Source organism: Lonchura striata, chromosome 3 (genome assembly GCF_050655825.1).
Source record: "Lonchura striata isolate lonStrDom1 chromosome 3, ASM5065582v1, whole genome shotgun sequence".
In the NCBI taxonomy this organism is placed as follows: Eukaryota; Metazoa; Chordata; class Aves; order Passeriformes; family Estrildidae; genus Lonchura; species Lonchura striata.
Window position 1 is genome coordinate 110,132,825 of NC_140705.1, and position 22,613 is coordinate 110,155,437.

Sequence of the window (22,613 nt, forward strand, 5' to 3'; positions counted from 1 at the left end):
TTAAAATATCCAGGTTCCCCAAACTATATCATACCAGAAAGGGGGGAGAAAACTCAATCCAGAAAAATATTAATGAGCTCCTAGTGTGCTATGGAGTTTATTGGGAAGTACATGTAATTTTTTATTAACTTGTTTCATTAAAGAATGACAAATCAAAACTTATTTTAAAAGTAAATATTTACACATTCATCAATTTATTCATTCATAAATTGTTGAGGTGCAATTTTTAGGTCCTTGAAATGATATTTAGAGTGTAACAGTAAGTGCTGAAATCTTTTATAACCACAAGTGAGCAAAGCTTAGTGAAAGAGTTCATCCACAGTGTGTGTATTCTTTATATATTTATAAAAAAATTTTGAGGCAATGGAAAGAAAGAGGAGCTAAGGCCCCAAGTCCTGTGAGCACTTCCAGCTCCTAGAAACACATGCACATTTTAGAAAAAAACAGCCTTTTTCCCCTCCAGCTAAAACTTAGTCTTGCTAATCTAGCACTGGACCTCGTAATTTGTTCATTCATAACTAGAAATTAATTGCTATCACAGTACAAATACTAATAAAATTATTCTACTGTAATAATCATGTTATAAACTCCAAGAGAAGGAAGCACTTGGAAATGAATAGCAGTGTATGACCTCACACTAATCAAAATTGCTGTTGAATTTGGTGAGTCTGTGGCATTGTTAATAATAAACGCAAGCGATGGATACCTCTGGGAGGTAATTACACTTGGCCACACTGAATTGATTTGCTTTGTGTTCACTTGAGCTGAACAGACATACAAGTAAGTTTATGGCACTCATCCTTGAATAAATGACCTTTTCAGAGATACAGAATTAATTTTCTGAAATGCTTCTGATATTGAAGGAACTTACCCTATTCACATTAGCTTAGGAAATGCAGCATTTCTTCCCTTGATTAGAAGGCCCAAGGAATGCATAAATAATAATATTTAATATATAATATATACTGAATCTTTGAAAATTTGAATTAATCTTGGAGAAAGCCTGTCCTCATAATTGTGATTCATGTGATACTTTTATTTGTTCTTATCTTTGATACTGAATTTCTCAGTAATTTAATGCTTCCCTCAAGGCTCCTCGATTTGTATCATCTCACAAAAATTTTCAAACACCGACTTGTTGTTATGATGTGTCTAAACATCCGTTTTATCACCCTCAGCCTCTGGCTGGGAAGGCAACACTTGCTTTAGTGGCAATCTGTTCAGTTCATTTTCTGCCCAAGTGCAGGCAGCATTTTCTTTTGGTTTAAAGAGAGGCCTTGCAAGAGTCAATCATTTGCCAATCATTTCAGGTAGCTTAAATGTATTCAGCCAGATCATTTCTATGCTCTGTGTTTAGTGAATGCCTTTAAAAGTTATCCTGCAAGTTCCAGGGCATTAGCTGCTCTAGAGGATGTCTGTCTATCCTCACTGTGCATGCAGTAGATACTTTGTGCTGTAACATTCCACTAATAACAAAATCAATATTTTAAGTCCCATCCTGTTATGGTCTTCAAATTCACTCTGTTTAGATGTATTTTTTTTAATCTTCTCTGGAGCTAAGAGCAAAGGAAGAAACCTTAGCAATTCTGCAAATGGATTTATATCTCAAAGGCTGTGACCTACAGGACAACATATCTTGCCTCTTAGGTTTAATGCTGAAGATATGTATACACAATCTTTGGGATGGAAGTGACAGAGGCAGCAAGGACAGACTGTCACAAACTCTGGTCCCATCTTCTCAGTGTGTAAGCAGACAGGGAAGGAGACAGTCCCTTTGGACTCTGTAACAATGCAGATTTCTGCTGCAATATGGTTTTCTTTCTGCACAGAAGAAATCAATAGACACTGAGGAAGGAGAGTGGAAAATATTTGGGTACCTTTAGTAGGCAGCAATTCATTCAGCTTGTTTCATCGTGGCAATCAAAAGAAAGAGTGTAAATGTTTCTAACTCTTTGTTTTTGGTGCCAGAGCTCTCAGATAGGGGATTACAGTGCAATTGCAAGGAGTATAGCATTGATTTATTGCCTTCCTGTTTTCTTCCTTCCTTCTCCTCACACCACAGTTATGGTCCATGTGGAGTGAGGAAACTCTATGGGCTGATGGAGTAATACTCTGGCACAGCAAGGACTGCTGTCATTTATCCACCATTATAAAAAAAATTGAGAAAAAAAAATAGTGATGCTGGAAAGCATTATGTTTCTCTGGGGAAAAGTAGACCAGGATGTGGGACACAAAGCTTGGAAAAGTGTGAGCAGCAGGCACATCTGCTATGCAACATAGCTGTTTTGGGAGAGTGTCACTATTCTGACAAAATCCATCCTATCCTGACCTGGCTGTGTGACTTGAGCTATACGGTAAGGCTCCTCTCTCCTCTCTTGACTCCAGAAAAGGTGTTAAAAGCTTTGCTAGCAAAAGGCAGTGCTGTCAGGTGCCCATCCATCACTTGCTTGTTCTTTTTCCCCAACCAGAACAAGTTTTCTCCAGACGTTGGCAGAAGTGTCAGTAATTTAAATAGGTTTTGCTGGTGAACCGTGCTCCTGTCAAAGCCTTGCTGCTCAGATCCTCTCCTCAGCCCACAGGGTGTCCCTTGGGAAGCCTGGGGTGCCCTTGGAGGTCACTGTGGTGTATCTCTCCTGACACGGAGTGGGCAAAAGGATGTGACCCTACCTTGAACACAGCTTGAATTACAAGCTGGTTTCCTTCTCTGCCACTGTTTGTTTGCAATGGGGAGTTGATAATTTCTTTTTCCCCTTTCTTCAAGCACTTTTGGAATTTTTGAGCATGGTTTTGAAAACCCTGATGATGATGAAAATACAACTTGTGTTTGTAGTTGCAAACATAATGCATTATTAAGACCAATGTAATATATTGATTATTCCATATGCTTCCAATCTTATGTCTTCCTTCAGTTAGTTCTTGATGCTCTAATCTATATAATTAATAATCAATTGTCACATATTGCAGCAACTATCCATTTTAAGGTTATCTGAAATTTTCTCAGGGAAGCAATTCAAACAATGTTGCAAAGAAATCGCAAAAATGTTAAATTCATGTTGAATTCAAAGTAACCTTGGTTACGTGATTTAACCCTTCTGGGGTGGGAGGCCTGAAAAATGTTTCAGCCAAAAACCTGAGTGAAGCCTGGATTACCCAAAAGTGCTGCTGTAGCTGCTCACCCTCACAATCCAAACAAGACCCTGGAACAATTGTTTTTATCAGTGTTAAGCTTCCAAATTGCGTGAACTAGATAATCATTGGGAGGAAAGTAATTTAGTAGCAATTTCTAGCAAGCCAGTAGTCCCTGCCTCAATGCCCATTTAATTTAGCACACTAGGGAGCCTGAGACTGTAGACAGTAAAATTCTCCTTTCATAATATATGAATTAATTTAACCAGCTAGTAAATTCAAGAGCAAATTATGTGTTGAAAGTGTCCATTATTTATTGCTTCATCTAAGACTGTTTCTCTGTTTCTCTCTTTAATTTCTGAAGTGCAGCAGAGAAGTGCTGAGACACTAAATGCTCTCTCAGACACCAGCCAATTTTAGTACGCTTTTAAATTACATTTGATTTTTATTCTCTGATTTAAACCTAATTTTGGGGTTGCTTATTTGTTTTGACTTGTTCATGTTTTTCAGCTGTGGCACATTTCTACTGCCAAGCTTTTCATTTTAAGCCAGCAGTTGGATACCAGCAGGAGGAATGCCTCATCCCAGCTGGATGACCACTGCCAATTGCATCCTCAATTATCCTTAAGGTTATTCTGGAAACCAGTGTGTGGTCCTGTTCTGTGTATTAGCGCATGTATCCACATAAACGTGTCCAAACACATGTAGTGGTGTATGCAGGAGTCCTCCTAAATATTTTCCTCTGGTCACCAGTTTGGTGTTCCTCCCCCCACTCTTCCCAGCTAATTTCATAACATGGGAAACATTTGTGGCTGTATTTTGAGGAAGGACAACCATCACTTGAGATTTCTTAGCTTCAAAGAAGGATGATATCCTCTCCTGGGGGTCCAGCAACTCATCAGAGGCCCAGAAGTCTTTCAGTGCCAGTGGTATGGTGACCTCTGGCACTGTCCATCCCAGACCATCCAGGGAAATAAACATTTTATATGAGAAAAACATAAGAAAATGACAGTAGGGACAGAACAAAAGAAAATAATGGAATATATGGAAGCTGTGGTATTTCTAGGACTTCGTTTATTAACATTCAATATCTCTCTCTGAGAGTATTACACCATAATTACAGAATAATTTAGGTTGGAAAATACCTCTAAGATCATTGTGTCCAACCATAAACCCACCACTTGTTCTCTTAAATTAATTGATAGTTATATTCATACAATGCACATAAAGAAAGGTGATCCCAAGTGTTCATAATATTTTTTCTGCATTCCAAATGATCTTGTTTATAAAAATGCTAAGAAAATATTTTTGTGTTTTTAGAAATGTTTCAGTCTGGGTTTACGTTCTCTTATTTAGGCTTTGTGCTGTAATAGCAGCCTTGCATATGCACTACAGGTCTATACAAATTTGATAAATATATCAATTTAGCATATAGGTTGCAGCCATGCATCATCTGTTGCTTGCAGCCTTACCTCAGCTGATGTTGCACAAGGCAGAGAGAGGCATTCAGGAAGGAAAGTGCCGTGGATGAGCTATCCTAAGTCTTGTCTGTGCATGGGGATACTTAGCAAGAGGTATCCCTGAATCCTTCCTTATACACAAATGTCTTGGTTCAGGTTAAGGCAAGGAAGCAAATGCTCAGTTTCAATTTGAGCCAAGTTCTGAGGAACCCTGCCTACAAAATAGATATCCTAATTTAGGTAGTATAGCTGCTGCAAATTAAATGTATACGCTACCTCAAATTGAATTAATTTTCAAGTTTAGACAAGCTTTAAGCACTTGGAGGCTGACTTTTAATTAGTGAAGCTCTGACAGCACTACCACAGAGCTGGTTTATCTTAATGACAGAAGATAAACTTCATTAAGTTTTCCAAGCAACATAAGAAAATGCAAATAAGGCAGAACCCCTTAAAGGGCTTGTGACTCCTTCTGTCATTTTGTTACTGTTGTGATTTTCAGTCATAATCCCATCAGCTTCCCCTCATTATTGTCTGTGTCAGCTGTATTCCCAGCTTGGCACTGTACTGAGATATTTGGTATGGCAGTGGCTCTCTGTGAGAATGGCTGGTTTGGGGAATGATGTACAGCCACAGCCCCAACAGTTCTGTATGGTTTTGCTCCATGTCCATGTGAGATGGCACAGGCAGAGTCTGGCTTTCCTGCTTCCTGAGACACAGACCGTGCTGTGCAACCATACCCCAAGAAGCAGAGTAGCTGCAGCTGGTGTGGCCCCATCCTTCAGAAAACATGTATTTCCCAAAGATAAGTTACCTTGGAGGGTCTGTGTTGTATTAACATGCCACTCTCCCTCGTCTAGGATTATGAGCAAAATTAGGTTGGTTTTGCTTGCAATTGGCCAATGTGCTCTCAGAGGCTTCTACTTTCTGTGTATATCACTAACCAGGAGCTGTTTTATTCCACAGCCCAAAAACTGGAGTAGCTGCAGTGACCCAAGGAAGGATGAGTTTGCAAAGCACAGATGCAGCAAAAAGCAGGGCATCACCCAGCCTGGAGATTAAATGCTGCAGGCAACTTCCTGCAGCTCAGAGACAGCTTTTATTTTCAATTCCATATCTAGATCTGGGTGGTGACTTAATTCTCTTCTGCTCATAGAAAGCAGGGTTTGCTTTCAAACAAAAGAAAACAAGAGAAAAAGGAAAAAAAAAAAAAAGATCCCATCAAGAAATACAGTGGCAAATCTGTTTTGATTTAGTAGGAAGGAGCAGATTCTTACTGACATTTCTCCACCTCCCCTGTACTCTCAGGACTGCTATAAAAGCTGACATCAAACTTCTGGACTTGGTCCAGGTCCAAATAAAACTAGAGCCAAAAGAAAAATCTATTCTGGGAAGTGAGAAGGAAGAATATGGAGAGAACATAAAGTCAGTTTGTTATTAGGAAAATAAAAGGGGGAGGAGAGTAGAAGGGAATAATATGTTTGTTTAACAATGATTTTACTACAAATGTGATGTACAGTGACAGTATGTTAAATTTCCTAGTCAACAGGGATCTATACAAAACAATTTGTGGTAAAAAGGAAACAGATGCAGCTCTATCTGCAGCTTCACACATCTGCTCTTGTAAGCCACTGCTCTGCCTATAATTCTCTAGGAGGGATGCAATAAAAATGATATAAAATTTTATTGTGTTAGTGGCACTAGTTATTACAGTGAGAAGCCAGAAAACTTACCCAGGGCTGAACTTTTTCCATCTTTCAGTGCAGCTTAAATGATGAGACTGCTGCTGGTACCACCAATACTAGTGTGAGACAGGTAAAGAACATTTTGGAGCATTGATCATGTGGGGTGGATGCGGGGGACAAAACCAGAGTTACAAAGCTAAGTAGTAGAGTAATAGGAAATTGGGGAGCATGGAAATGAAATGTTGAACTGGTGTTTAAAATAAAATTTTACAAGAAAAAAAATATGTCCCTGCTCCATTGTTTAATGCCATCAATAATAATTTGCCATACTTTTATTCTGCATTTCAATGGCTGTAGCTTGGGAAATGAATTGGAATGGAATGACATAAAATAAATAATGGTAGCTTTCAATCTGGATCAGAAAATATAGAAAAGAATTGAAATGAAATCAAACGGACCTCCCATAAAATCAAAACTTTGTCTCTTTTGGATTAAATCAAATAGATTTCCCTTTGTGGGCAGCTGGGCAGCCCAGCCCAGTATTCTGTGGTACTCTTGGACTGGATAAGACATCCATGGAGGGACATGTTTCTTGGGATGCTGAGCCTCAGCAGCTGTTTCTTTCCCATTTTTTTTCCTTGTGTTTGCCTAAAATTCAAAGACTCTGATCCAAGAGGGTGTTTATAAAGCCATTTCTTCAAGGTATGGCTGCACTGCACTTTCAGGATGCTCCAGGCCAGACAACTAAATCTCCTCACCATCTTTTGCAGCCCTGGCATTGCTACCTCAGCCTGAGGAGAGGCAGCCAGCCCCCATGGCTGCCCTGGTCCTGCCCTGGCAGGAGAGTTTTGTCTGAAGTTTCCTCCTGGCATTTCCCCATGGCTATTGGAGCTGGCAGTGGGACTGAAGCAGGGACAGCAGAGGGAGGGATAGGGGAGGAGAGAGAGGCCCTGGGAGGCCTCCAGAAAATGGCCACCACCTCCCCTCTTGATGCCTCAGGGTGCCTTGCCCTCTCCAGATCCTTTTCCATGCATTTGGGTCATATTGTCACATGCTACAGCAGCAGGGTTTTTGATTTTTGTGTGCTGTGGCTTTTTCTAGATTTCAATAACTAAGAGTCCCAGGTGATGGCACCAGGTTTACTGAGTTGTTTGGTGTGTCAGTTTGGAGTGACCGGTGTTATTCCCTCCCCCTGCTTTCCCTGGGTATTCATAGTGCTCAATAAAAACTTCTCACACAGTCTAAGCACAGGCTTCAAGCATATCTTTTGTGATAGATGAGTAATGCGATGATTGACTCTCACAATTATCATGTATATAAGTAAAGAAAAGTTTTATAGATTTATAGTTATGTTTCACCCCCTTGCATTGGTGTCCAGAGACAGCCAGGGTTGGGACAACTGGGAAGGTTGGTTTGTCACTGTGGTGACATCTGACTGAAGCAATACGTGGGATAAATAAATAGACTCCACAAGCTGGGGTAGTTCTGAAGTGGGTATGTACTGTCAGCACCCAGCACAAGTGAGATATCTCTCCAAAAACTTGTGCACCGAGCCTCGGTCTGACCCACACCTTTACTGAGAAAGGTGTTCCATATTCCATACATTACACAACTTTTCCATGCATATTCAACCCCTGGCCCCGCCTGTCCTCGCCTCTCATGCTAAATAGGTCCACACCCTTCTAGGCATGCATGGTTTACCGTGGTGGTCCTGTGGGGGTCTCTGGTGGTCTCTTGAGGCTGAAGATTGTGGTCTTCCTCATGACTGAACTTTTGAACTTTTCTCCTTTGCGCATGTGCTTTTGGTCCTTTGGTGCTTATCTGAGTACATCTGTCAGTTTTGATGGGCTTGGAGACAGTGGAGCTTCTTTATCTGGGTTCTTTGCATCCCTAGGCATTGTTCTTTATGCAAGAAATTTCAAAAATTTGCATTTTCTTATGCCCTTTGTACTATGGCAGAGGTTTTTAAGTAAAAGGTTAAAATTCAACACGTAACTCTACAAGCTAAAATATAAATGCTTAATTCATTTCGTTAACTTAAGTGAACTCCAAAAATCTCTATTTCATTACCTCCAATCAGGATTTGAGGAAGTGATGTCCACCACTGAACAGCAAAGAGGTCGATTGACAGAGCTTTGGGAGGGGTTAAAGGGTAAAAAGGCAAAACCTCCATTGTGTGGGTGAGCACATGGAAAATCTGTTCCTCCCAGCACCGTAACATTTTCTCTACTCAGTCTTCTGTTGTATTTTTGGTACGGTTTAATAAACCTTTCTACAAGTGAGTAATAATTTCTCACACTTTGGACATGCTATTTTTTTAGCAGGGTCTGTTACCTGCCAAACAGGAAGTTCAAAGGGCTGACGGAACAATCCCTCTCACCTCAGCAGCAGGGAGAGCAACACATTCATCTTTCTCTCATGTATCTTTCAAGAATTGGAAATAAATACTAGGCTATTAGGCTTCTGCAGAATACAATGTTATTTAGACACTGGAAGACTCTTGCGAAGTAAAACAATGGGCAGGCTTTTCTTTCCTGTAATTACAAAATATTGCCCTTCATCCCTTAAGTCTTGTTAAAGCCATGTGAATATGTATTTGGGACAGACAAATGGGCTTACTTTATGTTTAAGGTAATTTAGTTTCTTGGATTATGATAAACATAATCAGATGCTAGAAATCCTAAAAATTTAGAATTTATTTTACTGTGGAAGATTATAAAATAAATAATAATATTGACAATAAATTCACATAAAACATAACAAAAGTTAAATCTGGAACCAAAGTCCAAAGAAACTCTTCAAATTGTAATGTCCAAACACAACCCTTCAGGTCTTTAAGCTGAAGTGAAGTAATTTAAACTTTTTCACATAAAATTTAATTTCTGTTTGTGGAGCCACAGTGAAACACTTTATCCTACCTTATGTTACTGAATCTTGCAGTGACCTGTAGGAAATTTCTCTGCAGGCTGAGGGATTTTGTCAGAATTGCATGTTATCACTGTAATGATGCTAATATTTTGACTCTGTCTCACAACCAAATATTGCAATACCAGATTACTTATCCTGAAGCAAAATATTTTTATCTCACTTCCTAAATGAAATCCAAACATTTTTGAAAGAGCATAGCTTTTCATTCCAATAATTTCTTTTCCATCATAAATATATTTCAGTGGAACAGTCCTGTGCCATTACAACTTCCAGCTATAATTTCAAAAAGCATGATCTTTTAGAATCTCACTTGCTAGATAAGACCATACTTTTCTGTGTGGTTTTTTTTTTTTTTTTCCTGAATAAACAAAGCATAATTTAGAATTGTAATTAAGAAAACAATTTTTTCAACATTGGTCTTATACTGGCTGGTTAGAAAATGCTTGAGGAAATGTTTTGCCAGGTTATTATTGATTATTTTAGAATAAATGAACCAAGCTGGTAACTAGGCAAATAAAATGGGTCAATATTTAAGAACAGTTTTATGAGTTCTACACCACTGCATAGGAAAAGCCGATAGCAATGAGATTGTGGTGACAAATATGCTTAAACAAATGTGATGTTTCTGATGATGTTCGTGACCCATTCCCTTATCTCCTCAGCATACTGAACAATAAAAGAAAGAAAAACTAGCATGGCCCCTGAAGTAGCTGTCTTGACCTGAAGAAATTCAGAACTTAACCTGAGAATGACAGAGTAAGGAGGCAAATTCCTTACTTCTTAGGGTTTTGAGGCATAAACAAACAAAAAAGGGATATTGGAATCTTAAATTTGTAAACTTTGCACTTCAGCTCAACATTTCAGACATCTCGTGTGTCAGAAACATGGTAACCTGAAACTACACTTGGCCTATGCTGACAAAAGGATCTATTTGCTGATCACTGAGGATGATCCAACTGGAGCATTTGGATGCCCTCAGCACATCAGGGTGCATGGTCTATTCAGAAATCTGGAACAGACTTCTGGAAGGCTGCAGATCCAGATGAACCCAACAGGCATATATTTCTGGGAGCATAAACTTCTGCAACCCTACCTAAGTGAGAATAACTGAGTCCACAGATTATTATGAGGTGATGATTACATGTTTTTACTTTGTGCTAAAAATTAAGCTGGAAAATTAGGTTAATAATTCTGAATTTCTTTTTTCCCTTTCAGCTCCTTTTCATTCAGTCCTGGCTGAGCAAATGAGCAAATGAAAGGGGCATCTTGCAGAAATGCAGTTAGCAGAAAGCAATGTAATGAACCAGCTTGTTTTTCAAACCATGAAGTGCTATCATCCCTAGGAATAATTCTGAATAAACTCTCTGATACCCTCAAGCTCCGTCTGTTCTTTGTGGACTTGTGGGTAATTGCCATGGTGAAGAACATGCATATATTAAATTACAGGTATTATTTTAATTTTTTTTTTACTTTGTTAAATGCATTAAATTCCACGCTTGTTTCACTTAATGTCAGCATAAGGCTCCAGGCATCCTTGTAATGTAATTACCATTGGAGTCATACACACAGCTGCTGTTCTGTGGCAGGTGACAGCACAGCTTTGCATTAATGTGAGGCTATTATTAATAATGCTAATATTTTCACTTGTAGAGATAGTGCATATTGCAAAAAGGTTATTATTTTTGAATCATTTAGTCTGACTGTTTTCTGTATTCCATTGAATAATGCCACATTTCCAAACAGCCAGCCATAGGTGTGTCACCTGTAAAAACAAACACCTTGCATGACTGTATTAAGTTCAAACCTTGTTTTCCTTTGCTTTGGTTCTGAGCCACGGCTGCTCCACAAGATAGATTAATAACCATAGGATTAGCAGAAAATATATCATGTCTGTCTGCTGCAAAGAGTATGGCTGATCTTTAGAGGGTGAGAAAATAAACTCATTTATGCTTCAAGAGAAGCAAAATAGCCTCACAGACCAGCAGAAATTTCCTTCCTATTTCACAGAACCATTCTGTAATCAGCATCTTAAATTGTATTATCTATAACATAAGGTCACAATGCAGCAGCCTGGTGGCCTGTGTGAACTGCAAATCACTGCCCTGGTAAAAGAGCTTTGCAAAGAGACACCAGAGAAGTCACCCAAAATGAGACAAGCGTGGGAGAAAGCTATGCTTTTAAATACAAAGCAGCTTATATCACACACACAAGCCAGCTGGCTGAGAAGAAATAGTTTACAGCTCTAAATCAGTGGCAATTCCTAGGTGTTATTTCTCTTTTTATTATGCAACGCTATGAGGGAGAAAGCATTAATTCTCAGAATATTTATACATTAAATACACAAAAATCTCAGAATATTTATACATTAAATACACAAAATATACTGCAGACCAGAAGAGGAGTTTTCAAAAGCAGCAGACTGACCTAAGCTACCTCCCAGTCACAAGCCTTTTCAGGAGGTTTGGAAAGGTCTCAGCCAAAGGTTTTGGTTTTGTTTTGCTCCAAGTACAGGCAGGAGCAGGGACCTGCTGGGGCGTGCAGAAGGTGTCTCCTGGAAATTTATTGGAGTGAATATCAGAGGAGGCCAAGGTGGCTGCCAGGTTTTGGAAATAAGTTGTCCTGCCCTGCCAAGGGCTAAGTCTCTGGTCACTTTGTGTGACCTGGAGGCAGCCCCAGGCCTTCCCTCCCTGTGGCTGATCCATCTGTCTCTGGAATTGGTTCTCAGTCAGTGCAGTCATGGTTATTAGTGTGCACTACGATGGACATGTAGGCAAGCAGAGAGACTGGGAGGCATTTTGTGTAGCACATTGGAGAAGGAAACACAAGTAGCTGGTGCTGCTGGGGGCATATGGTTTAGAGACAGGACATTTTGTTCATCCAAACAATTTGCCAAATGTTTCTTATAAATCCCCTACCTAAAATAGTAAGATCTGTTGAGGTTCCCTGGGATTTATAACAGCCTAATAACCATAATAAATGATGTTGTTAGTATGGGGTGATCAATACAGTTTTCTTGAAGTTGAAGATAAAAATTAACAGCAGAGGAAAGGAAACCTTTCATATTTACACTGTGGGAGCTCTTGTATTAATTGGCACATAATCAGGTGCAGCTGCTAAGAATCAGGCAGCTCTTAAAACTGACACACAGAATACTGCCAATGCAGCCTGAAGAGCTAGAGAATATGTAAATATTCTGTTTGCTTCTAAGCTTACAGATTGCTGGTCCTGGGTTCTACTGACATCAGGATGAGACACTGTGGGATTCCCTCATGTCATAAACCATCTCTTCCCCTACTTGCAGGTCAGTGAAAAGTATCTGTCAAAATATACCTTTTTTTTTTGTGTGTGTGTCCTGTATCTTCATCACACCAGTCTTCACAGCACTCAGTTTTCTTGATGGGACACATGCACATTCTTTGTGGGATCTTCTTTTATTTCTTTTATTGTTGTCCTCGGGAGAAATTATGCACCTCAGGTTGCCAGAGCTACACAACAGCAGGCAAGTTCAAACAAGAATATAAACTCAGGAAAGCAAATTGTGTAGTAACAAAGGATTGAGCTCTTGATTACAACCTTGGAAGCTCTTACAGGCACAGCAAAAAATCCCAAAACATTTAGGAAACCTGCAGTGACTCTAATAACACCCTCTTGTTCTAGCTGTCACTTAGGGTTTTCTCTCTCAGCTATCTGTCAAGGGGCCAATTCAGCCAAATTCCCCCTCCATGGGGCTGGATTTCTGAGTAGGTTTTCATCCTGGTGTTTCCATTCACTTTAATCTGCAATGGTTTTCTTGTTGCTATTGAATGCAACCAAAGCTTGGAGGATGTCTGTTTATTTGCTCACTTAGGGTCTCCTGCTCCCCTGTGGCCTTTGTGTGGGTGTTTCATGGACACATAAGCCAATGAGATATCTTTAACATGAAACATGACAGCTCTGCTTTGTGAATAAGGTTGCTGAAGGGCTGAGCTTTTCCTGTTCTCTTTAGAAAGTGAGCTGAACTGAGTTTAGAAGCCTGTATGTGATGTTTTATTAATCCCATGAGTCTACTCGTGCAACAGTTATGTCCTTTGGCTTCATGGCACTTTTATAGTGACCATGCAAGTGGCCATGTTGCTACACACTAGGCATTTCAGGGTTTGTTCTGCCAAACAGGTTTGTATTGCATTGCTTTAAGAATGGTTTTTGGGACACATGAAACACCTTTTCTTGCCATCAGTAACAGCTTTTTTGTGTGCCTTTACAAAGCTAATCAGCAGCTGCATTTGTTTCTTCTCTCCAAAACACCCTTCTCCATCTTGGCCTAGGTGTTCCTTGCATTAATATTCATAAATTTGATATTAATTAAGCGTAAGAGATGTGGTTTCTTCTATCATCTGAGGTTCTTTCTTCTCTTCATGTCTGCAGCATGCTGATTTTATGATCTTCCCCCCAAAGAAGTGAAAGAACAAATGTGTAAATACAGACACTTGTGTAAAAGCTGGTGCCACGTGTTGTCTGGCAACTAATAGTTGTCAGATCTAAATTAGCCAACCTGCTCTGGAGACAGGTGATAAACAAATAGGGACCTCAGGAACAGGAAAAAGCACATCGGGGAGGAGATAAACAGAGTTCACAAGAGGGGGCAAGGGTTAAACACTTAGAGAGGTGTAGGCTGAAGTCCCTGCAGTAATCATTGTTTTTATTTATTGCTGCCTCTTTTGGCTATTTATTGCTATGCTGATGAAAGAGTTTCTTATTTATCTGGTTTTTGTTAATTCCCTTGTTTTCTTCCTGGACTGACCCTCTGGTTTGTTTTTTCTGTTAGAACTGCAAAAAAGTTTGGATGAGGGTTTTATAATTCTGTTCCAAATGTGTTATTTTCTTGAGTAGACCTTGTTCTGTTTTGTGCACTTGAAAGGCACAAGAACAATAAAGTGTATGCAGAGTGAAATCAAAAGTGGTGCAAAGAAGGTCTTGGAGAACATCACACTGATGTTACTTACCAGTTATGGTGGTTGTTATTTTGTAGTTTGGTTTTTGGTTTTGTTTTTTTTTTTTTTACAAGCTCATCGGATCAACTAGGTACTAGACAAATCCTTACAGCTTGAAAAATTTGCTTGGAAGCATCTTTTGCTTTTTCCAGAACTGGTGTGTACATTTTATTCCATTTTTCAATATACTGAGTGTGAAACGTTCTCTTTGAAATATGCAGTAGTTTCTTATGTGTCTACAAAGTGATTCTACAGAATTTATTTATTTATTCAATTTTCAAATAAAAAAACAAGAAAGTGGCTTTTGATTGAAATAAAAAATAAATATGAGGAAAATAATATAAAGCTAGAGAGAATGGGAATAGAGTGTAAGAGATTTATTGAAAACTTTGAAGAGAGGAGCATGTGTGGGAAACTGTCCTAAATTTGTGGTTAGTCTTTAAATTCTGCCTCAACTGTACATCAACTATTCAGTATTTTATGAATTGGTTTTGCCTAGATTATATTTTAAGATTGTAGATTTTATGTTTATTTATTGGTTTTAAAGAATGCTATGCTAAAGAAATAAGAAGTACCAAAAATAGGACACAAATCCACTCTGGGGTACTGAAAGCCCAACACTGGGTTATTTTGGATATACCCTATGTGAATCTCTCTTTATTTAGCGTGTAGTCAGCATTAAAAATAACATTTCACCATATGTGAAGAACAAGAAGCAATCAATACAAAGTCAGGCTACCTGCCAAGAAGGTTTTTTTTTTTTTTAATTTAGTTTTATTTGTTTGGGGTTTTTTTTCCCCAAATATTAAAAACATAAAAACATGAAAGAATAATACTATTAAGAACTTTATTCTGTGTTGTTTGACAAAGAAAAAAATTAATCCTTAAATATTACGTTTGTGCTATTCTATAATTCACAAGGGTGTAAATCCTGACAGCTTTGGAGCCTTTTGATACTTCCAAAGATATGCATTAAGAGCTGTCATGCCTTTCCTGAAGGTAAGAATAGATACCATGCTTTATTTTGGAGTAAAGGGAGAACCAGTAAGCTTTACTTTCCTTAAATCCATGGTTTGTAGGTATCCAAGTTTTCCTATATGAAAAAGTGCTCTAATCAATCAAAAGATTAGATCTGATGGCCCCCTGAAGCAAATAAACCTTTTTACCTCCTTGAACTGCAAGAGCAGTTTTGGAAGTATCTTAATATTGCTATGATGAAATATACTGCAATCAAAGTAGAACCATTTGGGCTAAGAGTGAAAAGGCTTTTTTCCATTAACTTAATATATTTTTAGTTGCTATAAGTTTGTGCAGTGGTTAAGATATAGACAATGCTATGAAGGGATGAGGAGCTTGGTGCATTTAAGATCATCATGATTCATCTCTCTCTCAAGAGAGTGCTCAGAAATAGAAAGCTCACTGAAGACAGTTAATTCTTGTCCTGCCAGAGGATCTTGGGACAGCAATATCGAATATTAAAGCAGCAAATATGAAATAAACCCAAAACTTCATTGGGAACAACTGAAATAGATGAGTTTGCTATTATGCTTTTCCTATCAGATATTAGAACAAGTTCCCTGTTGGAATGTGTATATCTGTTGGTCAGCCCCCAGCCTCCTTGGTATTTCTGGTGTCTTCAATTTCTGGAACTTCAGTAAGCTGTGCTTTATTTTTCTGGTGGAAAAATGTGTAAATTACAGTAATTTGCATAAACTGTACATAATACTTCACTCTGGCTATTTTGAAAATGTAAAAAAGCAAAGCTATTGTGTGTATCCATGGACAGTTTGGCTGGTTTATTCAGTCCCTTATACCTGCAAGGGAAAACTTGAATTATAATACTAGAGATGTGCTCTGGCTAATACTGTGGGACAGTTACATTTTTCCTTTAATTTTAAGCCTCCTTATCCTATTCTTGATATGGCTTTCCATCCAAAAGGGGTCTTGAAACACACCTTTCTGTGAGTCTTTCCATTTACTCTGTCCTCAACTTGCTGCTCACAAATTATATTTCTAATAAAGTTTTGACTCATCAAAAGAGAGAGATATAGATTGAATGTTTCTTATATCTGTCCATGAAAATCTCAGTATAAATCCACCTGGGACGCAAGGGGCAGGGGAGAAGAAAGTTTTGTCTTCGTTGCTGCAAGTTCTGGCTCTGATAGCAAGCAGACAAGGTTAGTGGTTGCTTACCATCCTAGAGGTTGTCCTTGCACAGGTCAGGCTGTGGCCACGCAGAGGCATGTGAGTGCATGAAGAGCTTGGGGAGAGCCTCAGGTGTCCCAGGGAAACCTGAAACTGGACTGTGGGCTCACCTCAGGTGAGAAGCAGAACTGGAACACTCATTCTAGGAATGAGGTGGTGAAGTAAGAAGAATGCTGCATGTCACATACTGAGAGAAAAACTTTGCATCTGCAGCTTCAGGATGGGAATGATGAAATGATGGTGATAAGGGTGCAGTTTGAGGGGAGGACCAAATAATATGAAGCAAGCTGAAATTAAACTGCTGGTCAGCTACCTATGCCATATGAAATAAGTATACATAGTTTTATGAGAGCTTCTGAAAGATGTGCTGCACTGAGAAATGTTCTTGATGGTATGAAGATGGCAATGCAATTTTATTCCCTTTGCTTCTGCCTTCCCCTTCTTGTCTCAGTTCCACCTCACTGAACACTTCCCTTTTGCGGATCATGTGAGAAGCACCATTTTCCTACCAGCATATAAGGTGCTCTCTCCTCTCTCATTTTCCACCTGCTTCCTTAAAGATTAGTTTCGTGTTATGATCCACCAAAGTAACCCACCTAACACCTTGCTGCAGAGATTGCAGGAGCAGTTTCACATCCCTGACAAAATCCCATCAAAGCCCCAAAATGATTTCTTTATGTGAGTGGCAAGGCAATTACTGAGCTGAGTGACATGGGTGAAGGAGTGCATTTATACAGAAACTATTGCTACAGCAGAAACTACTGGCAGGAAAGCAGTGACTGACATCCCTTGGCTTATTATTATGGGCCTTGTATAAATGGAATAGAAGCAATGACTGTAACTGCATTTCTAATCAACAAAGTGTTATGCCAGTAATTAAGTTTCAACTGACTCGCATCTCCTTTCTAGGCATTAATTGGAGGAAGATATGCAGATTGCTGGTTAATAGAATGTTTATAGTTCTGTGATAATTTTCTTCATTTTTATCTATTTGTTTGTTTGCTTGTATGGAAAATATTTGATCCTGTATGTGTCTGTTTAGCCATCAGACTGTTTATAATCATTGTTTATTGAGGTAGTTGACACCTTAAAGCTCTGCAACTTGCAGAGCCTAATAGCACCAAATGTAGAACTTTATTTTGCAAAATAGAGGAAGGCCTTTCAAAGAAGACTCCAGATTGTCCAAACCACATATGGATGTCAGAGATGGGAACAGTGTGAGCTGCATGCTGAACCTATTTTAAACTCCCACTCATGATTTCCAAATGCAGTACTCTGTCAGAGTGTAGGCATAGAGAATTTTGGGTGCTACAGCACTCATGTAAATAAAAGCTCCAGAAATCTGTTTTGTCAGAAGTGTTAATAATTTTGTTACAGTTTGTGGTGGTGCAACTAGAATTTGAACCTAATGTAAAGGTACAATTAGATTGTGACTAATTGTATAATATATTTACTGCCCAAAGAAACCAAAAAATTGACAAAAGCATTTACATTGTTTTGTACAGGGTGACAAAGGGCTTTGTGGGGAGGGGAAATACCCATGTATCACATAGTGGCAGACACATGCTTTATCCATTGACCCAAAAGCCAAATCCACATGCATGTTGCCATACCTTTCAGTAGGTGCTGTGTACAGGAGAGCAGCTCTGCACCAGCCCAGATTCAGTTTGTTCTGCACCCACTCATTTGCAGCTGTCTGGAATCTACCATTGCTGCAAATGAACAAATTAACTCTATTACTGAACTGGGAACAAACATCCATTCCCTCTGCCTGGGCTTTGTCAGTATATCAGCTTTCTATAGATGCAGTCCTGTCCTCAAGAATTCTCTAAAGTGTGCCCTATTCCCTCTGTTCTAGTAGAGCAAAGATAAAGTATTTGTCCAGAGAAATAGCTAGCCAGTCTTCTTATACAATGAACAGTGTTGTTTGGCTTAGCTAACCTACATTCTTGCACCTCCTGGGGAAAGAGAAAACTGCTTGGGAAAAATAATTTTTTATTTATACTGAAGGGAAATACTGTTTCCTGTAATAGCAGAGTTCAGGTTTTTACATTAAGTCTCTAGACAGTTCTTAATGCACAAGGTGACCATCATACACAGGAGTTAGCTGGTTGTGCCTTTGGGATTGCACAGGATGGCTGAGTGCTGCCCTCCAGCCTCTTTATCCATCAGGAAAAAATGAACTTGCTTAATTCTGATTTTCCCTCGTTGCATCTTTATACAAATGACTCTCCATAAACTTGCAGCTTGTTTTTAATTAGTTTCTGGAAATACTGCTTTGAAAAAACCATCAAAGAGCTCTGGAGATCAAGTAAAAAGCCTCATAGGTGTTTGTTGTTTCCTACTCCCCATTCTTTTGACATTTTAGCAAATAGATTAATTTTATATTTGAACAGCTGCTGCAATTTGCAGCATTGGGTAAAGTCTGGATATACCACATTAAGCAATAGATTGGGACTGTTGTCAGAGAAGGGCCTCTTCCTGGAAGACCATCTGCTTGCCAGTAGTTCACAGCTGAATTTACAACCAATATAAGTGCTTGTGACACTTCCTTTTGGAGGCACTCAGTGTGGACAGGATGGAGAAGTCTCAGGCAGCTGCTTCTGCACTCACGTGCAGCTTTCAGTCTGGGATTGCACGTGGTCACACAGACACGTGGGTTTTGTGCACATATTGCTCCAGGTGAGCACTGATGGAGGTGGTAAAAGAAAGCAGATGTATGGGGAAAAAATCTGAACTACAAACAGTAGCTTAGGCTCCCACAGAGAAGTGTCTAGGAAGGAAACACTGTCAATATCCTTCAAATACTTTAGAGGTTATCTTACTTTTTCAGTCTTGTTTAATCTTTTCCTGAATTAAGAAAAGTTATGAGAACCTCCAAACTACCTTTGTAAAGACCTTCTAAATTTGGTTTGAAATTGGTTCTTGGTCTCTAGGAAAATTTTATTTCTCAGTGTTCTTACTGAACACAAAGGTTTGAGTTTGTAACTATCTCTCTGAAATCCCATCCATGCCAAATAAAAATAATTTCAGTAAAATACAAAAGCTAAACTAATGAAAGATCTATGTAATTTTATAGTGGTTGAATAGTGGAAGAATGAGGAAGAAGAAGAATGTGTTTCTGAATAAATTAATAGGAGGAATGTTCTCTTGGATTTTGGACAGGAATAGTCTCTGCTACAATTCAAATATCTTCCTTCTGTGATACACCAGTCTGGATTCCTGTCCTATGAATGCTTTGGAAGTACTAACCTTTTTTTTTTTTTTTTTTTTTTTTGAGAGTTATTAAGTCCAGTTTTGTAGCATGTGTTTTCTAGGTCTATGATTGTTTTCTTGACTTTCCTCTACTCTATCAAGCTGAGCTATAGAAATCTACACATAAACCCACAACTGTGAAATTTGAAGTTGAAGCTGCTAAGATGCTCTAAGAGATAGGCTGCAAAAACGTCTTTAAATGAGAATTCTCTCTGCAGAGGTTTAAATCACTGCAGGGGTAAAACTGATATATTTGTCCAACAGCTTTCAGTAAGAAGGAGCTACATTTTTCCAGGTGGTTCAAAAATATTTCCAAACTAGCACACCTGCAATTAAGCACAGACTTTCATGTAGATCTTAATGATACTGAATGGTGTTTATAAGGCTTGTTATAAAATTATCAACATTCCTGTAAGACCATGGGGTTGTGGTCTCTAAAGTAATATTCTCAAGGATAGGAAAGTACTATTATACCCTGGGAGCTGAAGCATCAGCTGCTCATTGCACTTTAAAGATACCAGTCACTTTCCAGAATTATCAGGGAAGGGACCACTACCTTAAGACAGTTTATCCTGTTCTGTATTTCATATAAGGAGCCTTGAAGAATTAGAGACCTAGCTGAGGTATGCCTGTTGTTATCTTAAAGAAAAATCAAGAAAAATTAGGGCTTCAGACTCTAATTGCTGCAATCATATATGCATTTCTAGCCCAAGTCACTGGACTTTCTTGCTTCCACTTAATCAAAGTGAATTGTGATATGAGCACCACTACATGGTGGTGCTGCATAAAGAAACTATAGAAAATGAAAGGACAATCTACTGCTGGAAGAAAATGAGTGGTTGTTCTGCTGGGCATTGTGAGGCTTGTTAACCTCCATGGCGACCAATGTTTTAGGGGAGAAGAAACTGTTAACATGTTCTCTGTCTAGGACTGGGAATTTTCATTGTCATGAAAGGTGCTATACTGAATGCACTGGGTATTTAAGGCTTTTATTCACTGGACACAGAATTGCAGCAAATTTAGTGTTAAATAAATAAATAAACTGGCTGGTAATAGCTGGCCTTAACTTTTTGAGCCAACAGACCTGAGCATCTTCTCTGCTTCTTCTTCATTTGCCATTAGCGGAAAACATAAAAATTATTTGTCATGGAGCCAACCCAGCTCAACATATCTTTAAAAAAGTCATTTTTCCCACTCATCTCCCTGACTCAAGTACCAGCTGCTTGCGCCATGCTCTGGTAGAGGTAAAAAACACCCTCAGGAAATGCATGTGCAAAGACAGAACAGACTGTTGATTAAAATGCCTGTGATGATGTCAAAATGTTGGCCTGGATATTTCTGGTATCTCCAGAATATGCCAAAACACCTGCACATCCTTCCAGATGCAACATGCTCTGTAATGTTAACTGTGTGGTTTCTTTAGAAATAACTAAAAAGACTTAGCCTTCCTTTTCTCATATCTTCAAGCTTTCTACTCTCTTCCTGTTTATCTGGACTGCTTTCTTCTGCCCCTGCCACAGTTGTTTGGTGTCATGTAACTTCCTTGCAGTTCAGAAGAAAAAAAAAGGATAATTCAAACATTACACTTCTGCTGAGACCCGATAGCATTTTAGCTGAAACAGCAGCATGAAAATATTATCTTTATGGTACAAATCTATTTTAATACTAGTTTTTAAAGAAAATAAGCTTTCTTCTTCTACTGTGATGAAGACCTCAGAACCAGGGGAGGAAAAAAAAACCTACCCAGACCTTTGCCCTACTTTGCTTTTTTGTGTGCTGAGCTGCAAACACCAATAGATGTGTGAATATGTACCAGTCATTCTTTTTCCAAAAGAATATCTTGTTTCAGCAGATAATTGTTGTCTTCTGTTGTGTGTCATTTGCCACGTGCATATTCTCCTGTCACATTCCTTAGGTATTCCAGGTATGGTTTTGGTGGATGATGTGTTTTGGTCTAGACTTCCCCTTTGATTGAAATTGTAATTCTGATTTATACCAGCTGCTAAGCATCACAAAATTTTCTGAGTTTGGGCTGTCCCAGATTGAAAAGCAAGATGTATTATGTTTGCCATCTGTATGGCAGTTGTCTTGTGCTAAGTGATAACAGTTTTTCCCTTATCTATTCCACAACCAAACCTCCCTCAGGGAGACATCTGCTTATAATGGGCTGCTGAATGTCTCAGCATGACTCATAAAACTAGAACATCCCACTGTGAGATGCTCCACCCAGAGGGAGGAGCCAAGCATTCCTACCTGTACATATAGCCTTGAGATTCTGGCCCACGAGAACAGCTTTTTCTGTGCTGGATTTTCCCAGAGGAACAGCTGCATCTCCCACTGCCTCTTCAGAAGAAGATTAAACCCTTTTCTACAGCATCACTGCTCCAACAGGACCACACCTGACACTCCAGCAGTGCAGCCATTCCCGTTTGGACTGCTACCAACACCCTGTCCAACAGGGTGTCAGATTGTGTTCTGACTCTGTCAGTGTTGTTTTGGTTCACTGCATTGTTTATTTTATCTTTTTATTTTCTTCCCTAATAAAGAACTGTTATTCCTGCTGCCATATTTTTACCTCAGAGCCCCCTTTAATTTCAAATTTATAACATTTCGGAAGGAAGGGGTCTACAGTTTTCCATTTCAGGGGAGGTTTCCACCTTCCTTAGCAGACACCTGTCTTTCCAAACCAAGACAGGGTCATCTAAGCAATAGCAATTCAGAGGGTTTAGTAGTTTACAAAGACTATGCAGAGTCTCTGCAGAGGCATGAACAGGTTTATAGGAAGTGATTTTGTAGACAAGAGTCCATTTAAAAGTTATTACTCATAGACTGGGTATAAGGGTTTCTTGCTCTTTGCTGTATCTAAATGTTTCATATCTATTTGATGTTTCATCTCTTCAGATCTCTGGACAAAAAGCTGAAATCTCTTGCCATTTCTCTGGAGAGCAACTCGCTTTTCATGTACACTGAGGAGTTTCCTTAGGCTG

The 22,613-nt window shown here is 39.0% G+C and overlaps 1 long non-coding RNA gene across 2 annotated transcripts; it reads left to right on the forward strand.

The window, feature by feature from the left end:
* Positions 1–1,393: 1,393 nt before the first annotated feature.
* Positions 1,394–22,613, forward strand: LOC146768062 (uncharacterized). Of its 2 annotated transcripts, XR_014954050.1 has the most exons (3): positions 1,394–10,642; positions 12,405–12,497; positions 22,528–22,613. It is a non-coding gene; the product is annotated as an uncharacterized LOC146768062 (long non-coding RNA). The 2 variants fall into 2 exon arrangements; XR_014954049.1 differs by lacking the exon at positions 22,528–22,613 and having other exon boundaries at positions 12,405–22,194.